Source organism: Herpailurus yagouaroundi, unplaced genomic scaffold (genome assembly GCF_014898765.1).
Source record: "Herpailurus yagouaroundi ecotype Mexico unplaced genomic scaffold, PumYag 141, whole genome shotgun sequence".
NCBI lineage: Eukaryota > Metazoa > Chordata > Mammalia > Carnivora > Felidae > Herpailurus > Herpailurus yagouaroundi.
Window position 1 is genome coordinate 40,593,026 of NW_024412396.1, and position 15,701 is coordinate 40,608,726.

Consider the following 15,701-nt stretch of genomic DNA (forward strand, 5'->3'; position numbering starts at 1 on the left):
TTCTTTCTTTCTTTCTTTCTTTCTTTCTTTCTTTCTTTCTTTCTTTCATGATTTGCTGGCTTATAGTGGCTTATGAAAGCTGACTTATTTTCAGGAATTTCACATGCCATCAGTTAAACACTTATTATTAAACATTAAATTACATAAGCTTGCAATTAAGTAAATTATATCGAAAGCAGAGTAAAATAACTACTTAAAACATCACATCTTAACTATTTTACTACTCGATACTATTATCTATGCTTTCGAAGTTGTTTCTATGTATTGTATCTGTATGGTGGAAACACTCTTCAATTCACACCTTTACAACTCTGCATTCGGTGACACCATGGAAACTAGGAGACTCTACTGATCAGGGCTCCTTGCTGCCCACCCATCCCCCATTTGAGAACCTGTTGTTAACATTTACCAGCATACCACTGGGTGGAACCCAACTTCTTCAGCAGTTTCTTGCCTCTAACTTCATTCTGAACATTCTGAGTTCTCAATCACCAAGAAAAACTCACCCCTCTGCCAGGTTTGGATGACTTCTGCAAAACCAACTGGGTAGCTTCTTGAGGTATTAGGCAACTGGGTAGAATTTTCAAGAGAGAAACGGTCTTTTCTTTCTGTACATCCCCAGACCCCAAAGTGTCAACTGTCAATGTCTCTCGTAGTCGCCCATCAAAGGTGCATTTGTGTGTTGGGATAATTCCAATACCAGATGTCACATTGTTGGGCCAGAGGCCTCTGTTTGGCTACCCCTGTTCTAATTCTCTTTCCTTTTTCAGTCCTGACTTGTCTTCAGCTGGTCTCGGGCCTTGATTTATGTAATATAAGGAACTGGCAAAGGGGCGGGGCACTGGCCAGCAGAAACCATGGGGTGTGTAGGCTTGAGCAGGTGACCTGATGGCCAAATTCTCTGCTGGATTGAAGGCGTATCCTTTGGGCTGTGTCCCTGCTGCCAGTAGAGCCTGAGGCATCTGGAGTTTAGCAAGGAACCAACAGGGGCTGGTTGAAGAATGATCTCATCCTGTGCCTTCCTTCCCCGCCTGTCAGCGGCGCCTGGGCCTGGGGCTTCAGCCCCCTGAACACCAGCCAGAGTCAAAGAACAGTATTGGTTCTAAAGGGGGTGGAAGGAACTTGCTTACTATTCAGAGAAGTCAGAGATGCTGCTAAGTACAATCAAAAGTATAGGTTCTCTCTTGAAGTGGATCTTGACTTCTTCCCCATTCCTAGTTCCTCGCCAAGCCATTTCAAAAATCAGCTTCATGAGATATTAAAAAACACTCTAAGTATCCATTAATAGGGAACAGCTTAAGTAGGTAATATTCTGTCTTAAGAAGGAAAATTAAATGTCAATGAAAAATTACCTTTCCTTTTGAATATTGTATCATGTAAAACTTGTTAGAAATGTAACATTTAAAGGAAACAAACTGGGGCCCCTGGCCAGCTCAGGTAGTAGAGCAGGCAACTGTTGACCTTGGGGCTGTGAATTTGAGGCCCACGTTGGGTGTGGAGACTATTTAAAAATAAACTCTTAAAGAGCTATAAAAAATAAAGGAAACAAACTAAATGGTTATGTTGTAGGGATCACACGGCACATGAAAAATCTACCTTCTACTATTGAATCCTGTATTCAAAAAGAAAAACTGAATTGTTTTAGGTAGAACTAACTATATTCACTTGTGGTTTAGGATAAAATTTCCAGTGACTGCAAATAGGTTTAAAAAGTGCTGAAACGCAAACAATTTACATGAAAGGGAAGGTAACACCCTCTAGAAAACTGACAGAGAACTCAAAAAGTGGCTCCGGGGAGAAAAGATCTTTAAAATCATAACGTGCAAGAGACATGGGAAGAATTCAAATGAATTATGTCATGCAATGTGAGTGTGGGAAAAAGCCATATTCCTCCCTTAGAATGTTATTTTATACACTATATGAATTTAAAGATGTACGTGCAACCAAACCAACAGATGGTTTTAAGTTAAAAACCATGTTTTAGGAGACCAATGGCACAAGGAAAAGGGCACAGCAGTGATTAAATCAGTATACAGATTCTTGGTATATAAAAACTATCTATAAATACAAATACATGTGATATACATAAATGTATATCAATCTGGAAGAAAAGGCACCAAAAACAATTAGTGGTTGTAATTGTATGTAAGATTACAAGTGACCTTTATTTTCTTCTTTATATATTTTTCTAGTTTCCAAACTTTACACAATGAATAGTCATGACTTTTAAAACAAAAAAGAATCTTATTTTAAAAACAACATGAGGGTGCCTGGGTGGCTCAGTTGGTTAAGTGTCTGACTCTTGATCTCAGCTCAGTCTTGATCTCAGGGTTGTGAGTTCAAGCCCTGTGTTGGGCTGTGTTGGACTCTGTACTGGGCATGGAGCCTACTTTAAAAAAAAAAAAGATTTAAAAACAATATGATAGGGGCGCCTGGGTGGCTCAGTCGTTAAGCATCTCACTTTGTCACAGGTCATGATCTCACGGTTCGTGAATTCGAGCCCCACATCTGGTGAGTTCAAGTCCCCCTTTGGGTGAGCTCAAGCCCTGCTTCCAGTGAGCCCCACTTCTCTCTCTCTCTCTCTCTCTGCCTCTTGCTCACTTGTGCCCTCTCTTAAATACATACATACATACATACATACAATAGATAAGACATCTGCCTGGAGCTCTTGTCTCCAGCTGTGCACTCATGGATCGTCCTTAGTAGTGTGGAGTAGAAATGAAATTATTAATAGCTAACTTTCACTGAGTATGAATCGTGTTCCCAGCAATGTACGGAGTACTTTGGATTATTTTATGTAATCGCCACCCCAGTCCTGCAAAGTTGGCATGTATACTCTGATTTGATAGATGAGGAAATTTAGGATCAGAGAGGATTAGTTCTTTGCCTAAATCATACAACTAGTGAGTGGGGGTGCTGACATTTAAGCCCAGGCAGACTGACTCCAGAAGCCACACTCTCAGCTTTGGCTCTTTGCCGTGCTGCCTCCCACCACTCCAGGATTCCAGAAGCTAAGTGGTCAGCCCATGGGGAAATTCCTAGCCAAGTGTCCTGAGTATTTGTTTTCAGCCTCAAACTTCAAGGAGCTGTAAATTTTAATGGAGTCAAGCCAGTTCCTTACCTGGGGTTGTAACGTTGGGGTGAATAAAAGTTTGAGATGAGTTTGTTGGGTAACATGTTTTCACCTACTTTAGGGGCAAAAAGACTTCCCAAGGAATGGGACAAAAGGATGCACTGGTTTCTTCGAGGATGCTTCTGGGGCTACTCAGGTAGCAAGGAAGAGATGTGGATTATGAGGGCTGAGCAGACCAGGGATGGAGCACCACTTTGGGCACTCTAAGTAGTCACGGGCAGCAGAGTCAGAGAAGCCAATGGAGGCTGTGAGAGGGACCAAAGACTAGCTCCATTCAGCAGAAGAAAGGGGATTGGCACTACTGGGCACACACAGTGTGCTGGGCATTCACGTTTGCTCTTCCATTCTATCCACCCCACAAGCCCATTTATGTCATTATCTCCACTTGACCATGGAAGGAAGGGAGGCTCAGAGAGATGAACCCATCTGAGTGATTGAGCAAAAAAGGCCAAGATTTGAATTCTTGTCTTCCTGGCTCCAAAGGGTTTCTGTTCTTGTCAGTCAGTGCCCGGCAGGAGATACTCTAATGGAGTAATTGAGGAGAGTTTAGCAAAAGGGCCCCTGACAAAGGTGTGGGCAAGTGATTGTGTTCAGAACATGCGACCCCAAAATACAGCACCTTGGCAGATTGAATATTTTAGGCTGAAGGAGTTTGAGGAAACAGGAGAAGGAGGAAGGTTGCTTTGACCGCCCCTGGGCCCTTGCCCTTCTTCTCTAAAACAGGTCATAAAACCCCCATGTGAAAGGTACCCTCCCTGTACCAGGAGGAAGGAAGACATTCTTATCATTATAGGCCAGGGGATTGGGGCTGAGAAATCTGTGGAAACAAACCTTGTTAAATTAACCCTTATCTTCCTCGTGATTTCTTCACCATTTACTACCCCTGGCCTAAGGATTTGTCTTGTCCAATCCTTACAAATTTACTGCTTCTTTGTCTGAAAGGTATAAAGCTTCGTGTTCTGTTCACTTCTTCAGGTCTCTATCTCCTGCGAAGGCTTCCAAGTGCATGTAAAAATTTAATAAAAGTTGCATAATTTTGGAGGGGCCTGGGTGGCTCAGTGAGTCAAGCGTACAACTCTTAATCTCAGCTCATGTCTTGATCTCAGGGTCATGAGTTCAAGCCCCGCATTGGGCTCTGCACTGGGTGTGAAGCATACTTGAAAAAGTTTTTGTATGATTTTTCCTGTCAATCTGTCCTTTGTCAGTTTAATTTTCAGACCCATCCTGGGACCCTATCATTTATCCATAAAAGGCATGGAATCCTGACACGTGCTACGACATGGATTCCAAGTGAAAAAACATCATGCTAAGTGAAAGAAGCCAGATGCAAAAGGACAAATACTATAGGATTCTACTTACCTGAAATACGTAGAACAGACACATTTATAGACACAGTAAGTAGAGAAGAGGTTTCCAGGGCTGCGAGGACGGTGAATGGGGAACTATTGTTTAATTTATTGTTTAACAGGTACAGAATTTCAGTTGCGGACGATGAAAAAGTTCTGGAAATGGATAGGGGTGAGGATTGCACAATAGTGTGAATATACTTAATGTCACTGAATTGTGCATTTAAAAATGATTAAAATGGTGGGGTGCCTGGGTGGCTCAGCCGGTTAATTGTCTGACTTTGCCTCAGGTCATGATCTCATGGCTTGTGGGTTTGAGCCCCGCGTCAGGCTCCAGCTCGGAGCCTAGAACCTGCTTTGGATTCTGTGTCCCTTTCTCTCTCTGCCCCTCCCCCACTCATGCTCTGTCTGTCTGTCTCTCTCTCAAAAACAAACATTAAAAAATTTTTTTTTAATAATTAAAATGGTTAACATTTTATGCTATGTATATTTTATGTCCCCTTTCCCCCAACACACAAGCCTTCCCACTGCCCAAATCAGAACTCGCTTTAAGAGGATGCAGATTGCCAGAACTCTTAGGTTTTCATTGTGGGGTTTAATGGCTCTTTGAACTACCTCATTATCCACCTTTTTTTTTTTTTTTTAACCAACAGAAAAACAAAATTCCCTAGCCTGACTCTAAATTTTTCACTGGGGCCTTCTAAGCCTGATGGCTTTTCTGGTAACACAGTTTTTTAAAAAATTGCTTATTTATTTTTGAGAGGGAGAGAAAGAAAAAGAGAAAGAACTAGCGGGGGAGGGGCAGAGAGAGAGGGGGACAGAGAATCTGAAACAGGCTCTGTGATGACAGCAGAGAGCCCCATGCAGGGCTCGAACTCACAAAACTTCAAGATCACGACCTGAGCTGAAGTCAAGCACTCAACCAACTGAGCCACCTACGCACCCCTCTGACAGTGCAGTTTTGTGGACTGATGGCTCTGGGGAAGGGATGTATCCTATTTTATTTTCCTTTTTGGTACTGAGACCCCCACCCCACCCCACGCCACCTCAGAACGGCTGCCAGCAGCCATCTGTCCCTGTTGCTGGGGTTGAAGGGAGAGTGGCTCTGAGTGCCTGCCTGGGGACAATTCAGGGCCTCAAGAGGTTCCCAAAGAAACTGTTCTAAGGTTATTCATTTGATGGGAAGACACTGGTGAGACAAGGAATGAGTTTTGGTGGGGTTGAGCCCAAGGCCCGCGTGGAGAAATGGCCTGGGAATGGATTTTGACAGATCTCACCCAGTGGGTGGCTGAAGGGGTGAAGGAAGCTCTGTAACAAACCCAAAGCTCGTTGATGTACCCCCAGCTGCAAGGGTGGGGTTGGGGGCAGGCTGGGGAGCCCCCAGACCCTTATGGACTGAGTAGGCTTCCTGGACCATGGGTTTAATGTTGTGTTGTCACCATTTTGAAAGTCTTCATACATATATATTTTTTTAACAAGGGGCATCACACTCTTCTTTTGCATGGGGACCTGCACACTGTGTAGCCGTTCCCATCTGTAGGGTATTAGAGGGAGAAATTCCACCTGAAGGCAATGGGCCAAAGGATCAGGTGGGAAGGGACCGGGACCTCCAAGTTGTAGGTCCAGCGACAGCAAGCGTGGTGTAGCAGGTGCACAGGAGACAGGATCCCACTTCTCCACCAGTCCCTTTTATGAGAAAGCTCTCCAGGCAAACCCCAGACTCTGGGGCAGGAGGGGTGGGGGGTGGTGAGACCAGTATCTGCCTGTGTAGGTCTACCTTGTTTTCTTTTGCTTTGTTCTTGGGTGTCATTTAGTCCTAGCCTGGCCCTGTGTCTATTATTCATGGTTAGCATTTTCATACCTAATATTTCTACGTGTTCTTTACACTTTTTTTTTTTAATTTTTCAATGTTTATTTTATTTTTGAGAGAGATACAGAGTATGAACAAGGGAGGGGCAGAGAGAGAGAGTGAGACACAGAATCTGAAGCAGGCTCCAAGCTGCCAGCACAGAGCCTGACGTGGGACTCAAACCCACGAACTGCGAGATCATGACCTGAGCCAAAGTCGGATGCTCAACCGACTGAGCCACCCAGGGGCCCCATTCTTTACACTTCTTGCTTCATCCTGCGTATCTTTTGTCTCTTTATTTCTACTTGAGGCTTGTTTTAGATTCTTGGTCTGTTTGTCCCTGTTCAAATCCTTCTGCTTCAAATCACACGGGTGGCTTGTGTGGTTTGCTGTTGTTCCTCTGAAGGAGTAACCGCGCTCCAGGTAGGAAGCACACATTCCCCAGAAGCGCTGGTGGCTCTGTCCTGTACTGTGTGCCGGAGAGTGCACAAGGCAAGGCCCTGGTGTGAGCCACCTCCCAGGGGCTTCTCAAGCCTTGTTGCTATAGTTATTGTTGTTGTGTTGGTTCCCGGAATCCCAGTTTCCCTCTGTAGTTCTTCCAGCAGAAATTTGGGAAAGGGAGCCAGTGGCCCTGCTGGTCTGCCAACGTGGCAGATACTGGAAGTCTCTGGCTCACGGCTATTTCTTGCGTAACCCATCCACACAGTCTTCTCCCTCCCTTGTAGATGGGTGAAACCTATTCTATCGTAAGTTGCTAGGTATGAGCGTTTCTCCATTTTAATCGGTCCGCTTCAATTCATTTACAAAGGGCCGATCTATTGCTACTGCCATTTAAACAAGATCCTGGGGGCGCCTGGGTGGCGCAGTCGGTTAAGCGCCCGACTTCAGCCAGGTCACGATCTTGCGGTCTGTGAGTTCGAGCCCCGCGTCAGGCTCTGGGCTGATGGCTCGGAGCCTGGAGCCTGTTTTCGATTCTGTGTCTCCCTCTCTCTCTGACCCTCCCCCGTTCATGCTCTGTCTCTCTCTGTCCCAAAAATAAATAAACGTTGAAAAAAAATTAAAAAAAAAATAAGTAAATAAACAAGATCCTGATAGTGGAGGCTTATATGCAAGGTACGTGTGAGGAGAATGCTATCGTTCCTGAATTCTGATTGGGGGAATTTTCTTGCAGTATCATTGGCCAAAGGTCAGGCAGTTATGCAGGAACATGTTCTCACTTTTTGGAGAAGGTATTCAGGGATGAAATATTATGATGCTATAATTTATTTTAAAATACGTAAGCATTTTGGGGTACCTGGGTGGCTCGGTCGGTTAAGTGTCTGACTCTTGATTTTGGCTCAGGTTATGATCTCACCATTCGTGAGTTCGAGCCCCGTGTGGGGCTCTGAGCTGTCAGGGCTCTGGGCTGACAGCTGAGAGCCGGTTTAGGATTCTTTATCTCCTCTCTCTGCCCTTCCCCTTCTCTCTCAAAATAAATAAATAAACTTAAAAATAAATAAATAAAATACTTCAGCATTTTTAAAAACGTTTATTTATTTTGAAAGAGAGAAAGAGAGAGATGTGGGAGGAGCAGAGAGAGAGAGAGAGAGAGAGAGAGAGAGAGAAAATTCCAGGTAGGCTCCACACTGTCATCACAGAGCCCAATGCGGGGCTTGAACCTACAAACTGTGAGGTGACCTGAGCCGAAACCAAGAGTTGGATGCTTAACGAACTGAGCCATCTAGGTGCCCAATACTTCAGCATTAAAAAAAAAAAAAAAAGGAATTTATAAAATGAGAATTGTTAGTCCCTAAATTTACATTCATAAGCCAATAGGTTGTAGGAATCATTCTTGTCGGGAAGTATTGTTTCTCTTTTATACTGCACATAATCAGCCTCACATTGTATATAATCATGTTATTTGTTCTCTGTAAATGCTACGGTTTGGACATTTGTGCTCTCCCCCCACCCCTAAATTCATATGTTGAAATCCTAATGCCCAGTGTGATGGTATTAGGAGGTGGGGCTGTTAGGAGGTACTTAGGTCATGAGAAGGGAGCCTTTATGAATGGGATTTGTGCCCTTATAAAAGAGGCTCCAGAGAGATCCCTGGCCCCTTCCACCAAGAGAAGATGCTGTGAGGAGGGACTGACCATGAACCAGGAAGCAGTCCCTTGCTAGAATGTCACCATGCTGGCACCCTGATCTTAGACTTTCAGCTTCCAGAACCATAAGAAATAACATTTTGCTGTTCATAAGCCGCCCAGTCTGTGGCATTTTGTTACAGCAGCCTGAATGGATTAAGACAATAAATATCTGGCAATATCTAATTTCATGAATTCTGCAGAATTAATGCCCATTTGACAGATGAGAAACCTCCATTTGGGACTGGAATGGGACTGGAAAACCTGATTGCAAATGGCTTATTCCTGAGACTGTCGACTGGAGGCCTTAGTTCCTCCCCACATGGACTCTCCACAGGACTACTTGACAATGTTCACAGCACAGGGGCTGGCTTCTCCCAGAGCAAGTGATCTGGGAGAAAACAAGGAAGAAGTTGCAATGTCTTCTGTGACCTAGTCTTGGAAGTCCTTTCTGCCACATTCTATTCATCAGAAGGAAGATAGTAAGTGAAGACCACCCTCAAGGGGAGAGGATTTAACTTCTAACTCTTGAAAGGAGGAGAATCCAAGAACTTGTGGGCGTATAGTAAAGCCACCACAGGGGTCACCAGTCCAAAATTTTTTTTTTTTAACTAAAATGGGATCATATGGTATGGAGGACTTCATATTCTACATTTTTGTGTTTATAAACTCAGATCTCCTAGATTCAAATCCTGCCCCTCTACTTAGTAACTATATAATCTTGGGCAAGTTACTTAACCTCTCTACCTCAGTTTCCTTATCTACAAAATAAGAGTAAAATTAAAGCATACCTTATAAGGCATTGGTGACAAGCATGAATTAATACATTTAAAGAACTTATAATCATGTCCATCACAGGATAGGCAGTATATTTTGGCTCATCATGTCAGCAAGGGTATTTTTAAAAAATCTTGGGGTGCTTGGGTGGCTCAGTTGGTTAACTGTCCAACTTTGGCTCAGGTATGATCTCACAGTTTGTGGGTTCGAGCCCCACATTGGGCTCTGTGCTGACAGCTCAGAGCCTGGAGCCTGCTTTGGATTCTGTGTCTCTCTTTCTCTCTGTCCCTCCCTGGCTTGTGCTGTCTCTCTCTCTCTCAAAAATAGACATTAACATTTTAAAAAAATATCTCAATCATTGCATAATGTGTTATTATTTGGTCATATTGTACCTTAATTCCACTATTAGATCTCTTCTAGTTTTTTTATTACTGTGACATGATAAAAAATATATTTGGTCTCTGCTTCCAGTTCCTGACATATAACTCCAAAATCTCATGAAATTTCCTGATAGGAGTCTCTTTTGTTCTAACGAGGCAATTTTCTGTGGGCTCCTGGATAGCTTCAAGAAGAGGAACTGGTCACCGGAAAGACCAAGTCATGATTATAAGTCTGAAGCTTTCAGCTCCACCTCTCATCCTCCAGGGAGGGGAGGGGCTGGAGATTGAGTTAACGATAGTCAATAATCATGCCTACGAGATGAAGCCTCTGTCCCTAAACTTCGGGGTTCAGAGAGCTTCTGGATTGGTGAGCACATCCACGTACGAGGAAACTGACACACCCAACTGCATAAGGACAGAAGCTTCTGTGCCTGGCACCCTTCTGGACCTCACCCTGTTCCTCTTCATCTGGCTATTCACTTGTATCCTTTATAATATTATTTATAATAATATAAGAAAAATGTAAGTAGATGTTTCTTTGAGTTTTGTAAGCCTTGATAACATTATCAAGCCTGAGGAAGGGGCTATGGGAACCTGGATTTATAGGCAGTTGGTTAGAAGTGTAAGTGATGGGGGGCGCCTGAGTGGCTCAGTCGGTTAAGCGTCCAACTTCAGCTCAGGTCATGATCTCGTGGTCCGTGAGTTCGAGCCCCACGTCAGGCTCTGTGCTGACAGCTCAGAGCCTGGAGCCTGTTTCACATTCTGTGTCTCCCTCTCTCTGACCCTCCGCTATTCATGCTCTGTCTGTCTCAAAAATAAATAAACTTATGGGGCGCCTGGGTGGCGCAGTCGGTTAAGCGTCCGACTTCAGCCAGGTCGCGATCTCGCGGTCCGTGGGTTCGAGCCCCGCGTCGGGCTCTGGGCTGATGGCTCGGAGCCTGGAGCCTGCTTCGGATTCTGTGTCTCCCTCTCTCTCTGCCCCTCCCCCGTTCATGCTCTGTCTCTCTCTGTCCCAAAAATACTCTCTCTGCCCCTCCCCTGCTTGCTCTCTGTCTCTCAAAAATAAACATTTAAAAAAAAAATAAATAAACTTAAAAAAAAATTTTTTTTAATTAAAAAAAAAAAAAAGAAGTGTAAGTGATGGGATGCCTGGGTGGCTCAGTCAGTTAAGCGTCCGACTCTGGATTTCGCCTCAGGTCATGATGTCATGGTTTGTGAGTTTGAGTCCCACACCAGGCTCTGCACTGACAGTGTGGAGCCTGCTTGGGTTTCTCTCTCCTCTCTCTCTCTCTCTCTCTCTCTCTCTCTCTCTCTGCCCCTCCCCTGCTCACATGCATGCTCACTTACATGCGCGCTCTCTCTCTCAAAATAAATAAACTTAAAAAAAAAAAAAGAAGTGTAAGTCACAGCCTGGGACTTGCAACTGGTGTCCGAAGTGGAAGCAGTCTTATGGATCTGAACCCTTATAGCTTGTGTGGTCCGTGCCAACTCTCATAGTTTGTGTCAGAATTAGAACAGTTGGTGCATGGAGAGTTGGAGAATCGGTTGATGTGGAAACCCCTCCCCCCATATTTGGTGCCAGAAGTGTTGTGAGTAGAGAAATAGTTTTTCTTTTAATTGCTAATATTAGTAATACTGTACTAAATATTTAGCTACATTTACTGTAGCTAAATATGTGAGCAGAGGATGGAACCCTTTGGAATGTGTACACAATTTTGCATGTATAAAAGGCTGGGGTGCCTGGGTGGCTCAGTAGGTTGAGGGTCCTACTCTTGATTTTGGTTCAGGTCATGATCTCACAGTCATGAGATCCAGCCCCATATTGGGCTCTGTGCTGAGTGTGGAATCTCCTTAAAATTCTCTCTTTCCCCTTCTGCCCCTCCCCTGCTTGTGCACAGACACGATCTCTATCTCAGGGCGGGGGGAGGGGGAGTCTGTTTGTGGAGAAAGGAGTCCATAGCCTTCATCAAATTCTCAAAGAGATTCCTAATTCAAAAGATGTTAAGAGCTGCTTGTCTAAGATCTAGTCCTCAGCCACCCAGGATGAAGTCCTGGATGAAGGGATTGGAGATGTGGTCATCAAGGTCAGAAGCACACGTTCGCACCAACCAAGGTTCCGGGGAAGGTTCGGAGGTGCCTCAATCACATGAGCGGTACATTCCTATGTTGTATTTCATGGCAGCTTATTTCTTTTTTTTTTTAATTTTTTTTTTCATGGCAGCTTATTTCTAAGATGATTTCTGTAATTGACTAGTCTGACCACCTTATTATTCTTATCATAACATCAAGTAACTTTGTGGTCTCAAGATCTGTGATTCTTCAGTCCATTGTGTCTAGGCTGATCCCATTTGGGGGTTATGGGTACGATGACGCCAGTGTGTATATGCTATGTACTAAGCATTCTATAGCATTTGTTGGATAAATGAATGAATAAATGGAAGCGTTGTCAAAAGTGGAAATACATACAAGGAAATGCAAAGAGGAAGTGGCCCTTGTTTGTCAGGCTTTGGAACGATTGAGCTTTTGTGATGATGAGCTTTTGTGATGACAAGAAACCCTAGAGAGGAATAGGGATCCCAGCATCCTGGTGGAAAAAGGAGATGGCAGTAGATGCTGCAGGGAAATGTTCTAAAGCTTGGGCTCTCAAAGAGCCAGGTTGGGTGTGAGGATAACGGACTGATGTCTCCGACAAGGTGGTGGGGGTGCAGGCAGCAGGAAGCACCTGGTCTCATGCGTGGGACCAGCTCCTACAATGACTGCACTCACTGCCACCCATGAGACCATCACAGGACACATCCACCCTGCAGCTGGGAGCTTAGCGTCCCACCCAGGGCAGCAGCCTGGTGGTGCTTTGGATGCCCACCTCCCACTGGTGGCGGCCTTTCATCTGAGCCTGAGCAGTGGCTCAGAAACTGCCCATCGTCCAGGCCAGTGGCCCTTCAAGTTTGGTGTGCACCTGAATCATGTGGGCACCTCATCTACAATGTGGATCCCTAGGCCTCGACTCTGAGAGTGTCACTTAGCAGGTGCGAGGTGGGGTCCAGGAGTCTACCGATGGCTCACAGACCACCTGTGTTCATTCAGGTTCACTGAGAAGCAGATGCCAAGATGGGATCGGCCGTAAAAGAGATTTTGGAGGGAAATGCCTATGAAGGATAAAAGGGTGGGAGCCCAGGAAGGGGGTGAGCTCGGACCCCAGTGCAGTTCTGGCCCCAGTGAAGGGGATGAATAGGCAGTGAGGAGACTCAGGGCAATTGTACAGATTAGAGGGAACAGTGACTACAAGACTGCCCTCACTTCAGGCACCAGCTGTAAGTTCAGAGTCTCCAAGACCATTCTCAGGGTTCCATGATTTGCTAGAAGGACTCATGGAACTCCCTGAAAGTTGTTAGACTCATGACTAGTTTATAGGGAAAGGTTATAGATTAAAATCCGCCAAGGAGAGGAACACATAGGATGGAGTCCAGGGACCAGACCCAGAGCTTTCCTTGTCCCCTCCCCCATGGAGTCAGGACACGTTACTTTCCAGGAAACTACCTGAGACTGTGCATGGAGTGTTGTAAACCCAGGAAGCTCACCTAAGCCCTGGTGTTCAGAGTGCTTATTGGGGCTCCGTCATGTAGGCATGGTTGATTGACTGTCCACGTAGGGGATCTCTGTCTCTGGGTGACCCAAAGCTGCATCCTAAACCATATTGTTCTTCCTGGTGTGGCCAGCCCCCCACCCTAAGTCACACTGCTGTTATCTGGCCAGCCCAATGCCCCCCAGGCAAATGAAGATTATCTCCTAGGAGTCAGGGGTAAACGTCAGATCTCTTTGGTGCTAGATTAATTTTTTTATTACACAAGTGGGAAGAGTCTTAGTAGTACGAGAAACGTTCGGGCAGATACATGGGGAGGCCCTGAGCCAAAGCTGCTTGGGAGGAGTCCTGGGTCTCTCAGGAATGCCCTGCCTTAGTCCATCCCCGGTTCCCCAGTGCTCAGCTTGGACTGGGTGTAGGCCTAGGGAGTGTGGCTTCGGTGTGAATGTGGGGGTGGAGCCCATAGCAGGAATGCTGAGTGGCGGCTGTCATCTCCATGCCACAGGGACGGTAGTGGCAGTGGCTGGGTGAAGCTGCCCCCCTCCGCCCCCCCCCCCCCGTCTCCCTGCAGGGTTCCTTTCCCTGACATTTTGGGGTCCCCCCCCCCCGCCCCGCCCCCCAACCTCGTGGCTCCTGCAAAGAGGAAAAGGATCTGCGCAGGGCTCTGGACACAGCAGTGGCAGGTGAGGTCCAGGCCCAAACTATGTGCTCCCCTCCTGCCGCAGCCTTGTAGGGGCTCCCGCACACAGGAGGGACAAAACAGGAACAAAGGAGGTCAGGGTGTGGATGGCAGCTTAGCTCCTATGAAGGGTCACTCCTGTGGCTTCTGCTCTAGCTGGGGCTCCCCTGGGGTCCCTGCAGCTTGGCCCCAGCCTCACACAGGGGAGTCCCAGGGGCTATGGCTCAGAGTCTCCGGCTCAGGGACAGTTCCGGGGCCCAGAGGCACCGGCTGCGGAGAGCGTGGGCTCAGGGGGCAGCTGGGGAGGGGCCCCCCACCCCCACCCCGGAGTCTCCACGGCCAGAATTTCTCTCATAGTCCTTTCAAGCCTTTTATTGATTGCTCCTCTTAAACTCCACGAGCCGTTGGGGCAAGAAAGCAGGTGGGGAAACTGAGATTATAGAGAAAGTGTGGCATGTGGACCAACCATGTGGAACCAGGAAGGGGATGACTCAGAATGTCAGTGCTGCGGGTATGTTCTCTGCCGGGCACAGCTGGGCCTGTTTCTTATTCCGCAGCCCAGTTCCTACCCCACCTTTGCTTTCACATTGCTTTAGTGCTTTCCTTGCTGGCGGTCAGATCCCAGCCCCAGGGGAAGGCTGCACTGTGCTTCTAATTGAAGAATGAGGAAGCAACTTTGCACACTTAAAAAAAAAAAATGTCTGGACCTGGGCCAACCCCTACCAACACTGGGCCTCGGGGTAGGGACGGGCGGCCTTGGTAGTCACACAAGTAAGAGAGCCCCACCCTGGAAACACTGTGATCCTGGGGACACGGCATCAGACAAGGAGGCTGGCATCCCCATCCTTAACTGATTATGCCTTTGACAATTATTATTACCCTTCTCAGATTCTAAGGCACCATCAGTTGTAAGATGCACCAACAATTTAATAACTGCTTTTAGGGACAGAAAAAGAAACACACGGCCACATCCAATGCACACATCAACTCTAACGTCTGTTCTGATTTCAGGGCTGTGAGCATTTGAAAAATACAGTGCACCTTAAAAATGATTTTTTTTTTAAAGCAGAATTTATAGGGGCGCCTGAATGGGCTCCGTCAGTTAAGCGTCCAACATCGGCTCAGGTCATGCTCTCACGGCTTCGTGGGTTCGAGCCCCGCACCAGGCTCTGCGCTCGCTGACAGTGTGGAGCCTGCTGGGATTCTCTCTTTCCCTCTCTCTGCCCCTTCCGTGCTCTCTCTCTCTCTGTCAGAATAAATAAATAAACTTTGAGGGGAAAAAAAAGAATTTATAAAAAAAAATAAAGCAACAGGAGACTTTTCCTAATTCTGGGATTGAGATGCAAAACCAATACCCACATTTTGGGATAACAGTGTTGATAGGCTTTTTACCATGTGTCGTTACTCTCTTTTTGAGGGGAAGAGGACTTGGGTTAACCTGATAGATACCCAATCGAAAAGATGGTACATTAGTGATATTTATAGTCAGAGCAGTGCACGGTTTAAATTGGTTACTAGATATTTGCATCTTTTAACTACACAGCTAAAATAAGAGAACTACAGGACATTTCAGTCTTAGAACAACAACTAATGTTTGTGGGGCACTTTTTAGGTGCAGGCCCTGCTCAAGGTACTTCATGTTTATTGACTCGTATAAACCCATAAAAATCCCATGAGAAGGTGCTAGGACCACCTTGACTTTAGAGATGGGAACACGAGGCACAGAGATTAAGCAGTGGCTCCAGAACCCACCTCTTACCTGCACTAGACAACTTCTCTTAGAGCATAAGGGACGAAAAGAAATCAAATAAAACTTAGAATTTCTTTTTTTTTT

At 45.8% G+C, this 15,701-nt stretch overlaps 1 long non-coding RNA gene across 4 annotated transcripts in view; it reads left to right on the forward strand.

Moving 5' to 3' along the window:
- The window catches only part of LOC121031912 (uncharacterized), a 43,526-nt gene that overhangs the window by 6,600 nt on the left and 21,225 nt on the right, over positions 1 to 15,701 (forward strand). Inside the window, exons 1-2 of one of the 4 annotated variants that reach the window (XR_005790967.1) lie at positions 9,920 to 10,090; positions 11,615 to 11,761. This is a non-coding gene — a long non-coding RNA (uncharacterized LOC121031912). Of the gene's footprint in view, positions 1 to 4,338; positions 4,528 to 9,919; positions 10,131 to 11,024; positions 11,198 to 11,614; positions 11,762 to 15,701 lie in introns of those variants that run through there. The other 3 variants (XR_005790965.1, XR_005790966.1, XR_005790968.1) reach the window with 3 other exon arrangements.